We start from the raw sequence: 4,472 nt of genomic DNA on the forward strand, positions 1-4,472 counted from the left end.
GGGGAGAAGGGATAAATTAGGAGATTGGGATTGATACATACTACCTTGAAAAAACAGAAACTCACCTAGGAAAAAGCCTGAAGTTAACTCTTATCATGTCCTTGAAATACACAGCCCACTCTACTTGAGACTTCAGACTTGGGCAAGTTAGTAGAACTTCAAGCCAAGAGAAAAAAAAAAAAAAAGGCAAAGAGACATTTAAAATCTCAAGCCTGAGGTCTCTGTCTGTCTGGATATGTAGGTCTCAGTGTGTGTCTTTGTCTTTTGATAATATCGCTACAATTAAATTGTAAATAAGCTCTAATTTAATTGGTTTAAAGAAAAGTAAGTGCTTATGAAACAAACAATTCTAAATACAAGATAAATTAAACTGAATGAATTTCAGGTTCACAAGAACTGGGAAATATTCAATATTAAACTAATACCTGGTATCAATATTAATGTTTGTTGATTTAATTAATATGGACATATCTAAGAATCATCAACACTAAGTATAATACCTAGATTTAATATAATATAATAGATCTTATTATATTGCAAATTTGTCAACAAGGAAAGTCTTGATATGAAAAACTTTTAAGGAAAGCAAATGCAAATGGGATAAGAGCTTTAGGTGATTTATGTTTACTGATCTATAGAGTGTTGAAATAAAGCACAGTTCATGGTTGCTTAAGGAAAGTAGGACATGTGCTTTTATTAAAAAGGTATAAGGAGTGGAATTACATTTTACTAGGGCAAAAGGAAGTAAGTCTGATTTACACGTAGCTGTTCTCTGAATGCACAAATAAAGTGATGAATACAGAAAGTGAAAAAAAGTTTTATGGAAAGTGGACCCTGAGAAAAGAGTTTTGTGGATAGTACAAGTTTTCTTGAGATGTTGAACTGCCTTTGAAATCATTTATTTCTGCTTTATTGACTATGCCAAAGCCTTTGACTGTATGGATCACAACAATCTGTGGAAAATTCTGAAAGAGCTGGGAATACCAGACCACCTGACCTGCCTCTTGAGAAACCTGTATGCAGGTCAGGAAGCAACAGTTAGAACTGGACATGGAACAACAGACTGGTTCCAAATAGGAAAGTCAAGGCTGTATATTGTCACCCTGCTTATTTAACTTCTATGCAGAGTACATCATGAGAAACACTGGGCTGAATGAAGCACAGGCTGGAATCAAGATTGCCAGGAGAAATATTGATAACCTCAGATATGCGGATGACACCACCCTTATGGCAGAAAGCAAAGAAGAACTAAACAGCCTCTCGATGAAAGTGAAAGAGGAGAGTGAAAAAGTTGACTTAAAGCTCAACATTCAGAAAACTAAGATCATGGCATCCGGTCCCATCACTCTGTGGCAAATAGATGGGGAAACAATGGAAAGAGTGAGAGTATTTTTTTGGGCTCCAAAATCATCGCAGATGGTGACTGCTGCCATGAAATTGAAAGACGCTTGTTCCTTGGAAGAAAAGCTGTGACCAACCTAGACAGCATGTTAAAAAGCAGAGACATTACTTTGCCAACAAAGGTCCATCTAGTCAAAGCTATGGTTTTTCCAGTAGTCTTGTATGGATGTGAGAGTTGGACTATAAAGAAAGCTGAGCACCGAAGAATTGATGCTTTTGAACTGTGGTGTTGGAGAAGACTCTTGAGAGTCCCTTGGACTGCAAGAAGATCCAACCAGTCCATCCTAAAGGAAATCAGTCCTGAATATTCATTGGAAGGGCTGATGCTGAAGCTGAAACTCCAATGCTTTTGTCACCTGATGCAAAGAGCCAACTCATTGGAAAAGACCCCGATGCTGGGAAAGATTGAAGGCAGGAGGAGAAGGAGACGATAGAGGATGAGATGGTTGGATGGCAACCACAACAAGAGAAGCCACTGCAATGAGAAGCCCACACACTGGAACTAGAAAAAAAAAAAAAAACAACCATGCAGCAGTGAAGACCCAGCACAGCCAAAAATAAATAATTTTTTTGAAAAAGAGAGACAGAATGGCTTGATACCAAGGGCCAGGCAACCAAGCAAAGTTGTGATATCTATTTAAATGGGGAAGCAGTACTGTGTAGTTGGCATGCCACTACTAAAGATCCCGAGTGCCACAACTAAAGAACTCACATGCCACAACAAAGATTGAAATCCCACATAATCCAACTAAGACCTGGTGCAGCCAAATAAATATTGTGTGTGTGTGAGTGTGTGTGTGTGTAATAAAGTTTTATTAAAGTATAAAGGAGATAGAGAAAGCTTCTGACATAGGCATCAGAAGAGGGCAGAAAGAGTACCCCCCTGCTAGTCTTCAGCTGGATGTTATATAGTCACTAGCAGTCAGACACGACTGAGCGACTTCACTTTCATTTTTCACTTTCATGCACTGGAGAAGGAAATGGCAACCCACTCCAGTTTTCTTGCCTGGAGAATCCCAGGGATGGGGGAGCCTGGTGGGCTGCTGCCTTTGGGGTCGCACAGAGTCGGACATGACTGAAGTGACTTAGCAGCAGCAGCAGCAGTCTGTTAATGAAAGAAAGGAATGTCTTAAAACTCAGAATGGCACCAGGCCCCTCATCGCATAGGATGTATTTTGTGATAATCTTGGCACCAGATGATTCTCCCCAGGCCATAAAATGACTGACTTGAATCTTGTAGAAGGGCATAATACCATAAGTCTATGATCTGATAGATTAGGTTAGTAAGTCTAATTCCCAAGGAGTTATGAAATGGCCAAAGAGACCGAAAAGTTTGACCGAGAAGGAGAGTTCAGTCCACACACTTTGCCCATTTCTGGTCGGTCCCCGAAGGAGACGTTGGGTGTTTCTTGGTATCGGCAGGTCGGTATAAACCCCCAACAGGTTTCTGCCATAAGCTGTATGAGATCACTGTGGAACCACAGGGCAGGGGTCCTCACTTGCTTCACGCAGGGCATTTCATTCATTCACACAAGCACACTGTAGAGTTAGTAAAGTGCAACAGAAAATGTGTTCGCTACGAGAACAAAGAACTAGAGCTCCAAGCATCCTTACCCTGTCCTGAAGGATCCCGGACGAGCCCCCAAGATGAAAGGTTGTTGTTGACCCACGAAAAGACACCAGGATTCTTGACCTCCTGAGGAGAAGAATTCAATCCGGGGCCAGAGATGAGGCTTGATTGCTCAGAGCTTTTGTGTAATAAAGTCTTATTAAGGTATAAAGGAGATAGAGAAAGCTTCTGACATAGACATCAGAAGGGGGCAGAAAGAATACCCCTAAATACTTTTTTAAAAAACAGATTTCCAACTGTCTATATTTTTAAAAAGCGTTGGGAAGGAGTTCCCAGGTGACACAGTGTCAAGAATCTGCCTGCCAACGCAGAAGACACAAGAGACGCAGTTGGATCCCTGGGTCGGGAAGATTCCCTGGAGAAGGAAATAGCCACCCACTCCAGGACTCCAGTATTCTTGCCTGGAAAATTCCACAGACAGAGGAGCCTGGCAGGTTACAGTCCATGGGGTTGCAGACAGTGGGACACGACTGAGCAACTGAGCACATTCAAAAAAACAGGGCCTTTTTCCTTTTTTCAGGCAACCTGGAAGATGAGCGTGGGAACCTAAAGCAACCGACCATCTTTCAAAATAAGAAGAGGGTCCTACCTGGGGAAACTGGCAAAGAAAAGCTCCCTCCATACTATAAAAACACTGGGCTGGGCTTCAAGACTCCAAATGAGGGCATTGAGGCACCTACATTGACAAAAAAATGCCCTTTGATTGGTAATGTCTCCATTAGAGGGCAGATCCTGTCTGGCGCGGTGACAGAAATGAAGATGCAGAGGACAACTGTCACCTGCCAAGACTACCTTCACTACAACCACTTTGAGAAGCACCATAAGAACATGTCCATGCACCTTTCCCCCTGCTTCAGGGGCCTCCAGATCAGCGACATTGTCACAGTGGGCGAGTGCTGAGCAAGACTGTGTGTTTCAACATGCTCAAGGCCACCAAGGCTGCCAGAACCATGAAGTGGTTCCAGACGTTCTGAGACTGGTCCCTTGCCCACTGCCTCAAACTAAATAAAGTTATTTTCCAGTCAAAAAAAAAAAAAAAAAACAGCAACCACAAGAAAGTTGGAATGGCTATAATATTAATAATATCATACAAAACAGATTTTAAAACAAAAAGAAGTTACTAGAGACACAGAAGGATATAGCATCATGATAAAAATATCAGTACATCAGAAGATAACAGTTACAAACATAAATGCATCTAATAACAGATCATCAAAATACACGAAGCAAAAACTGACAGAAATGAAAGAAGAAATACACAACTCAACAATCGAATTTGGAGAATCCAATACCCCACTTTCAATAACGGATAAAACAAACCCTCATATAATGAGATAAAATAAAGCTTGAACAACAACACTAAAATTAGACCTTACAAACAACTATAAAACCCTCCACCCAGCAACAGAATATATACTCTTCTCAAGGAACAGGGAACAGT

General features: G+C 41.1%; 1 pseudogene; it reads left to right on the forward strand.

The window, feature by feature from the left end:
* Positions 1–2,712: 2,712 nt before the first annotated feature.
* On the forward strand, positions 2,713–4,005 carry LOC133062807 (small ribosomal subunit protein uS17-like; annotated as a pseudogene).
* Positions 4,006–4,472: the final 467 nt, after the last annotated feature.

Source organism: Dama dama, chromosome 9 (genome assembly GCF_033118175.1).
Source record: "Dama dama isolate Ldn47 chromosome 9, ASM3311817v1, whole genome shotgun sequence".
In the NCBI taxonomy this organism is placed as follows: Eukaryota; Metazoa; Chordata; class Mammalia; order Artiodactyla; family Cervidae; genus Dama; species Dama dama.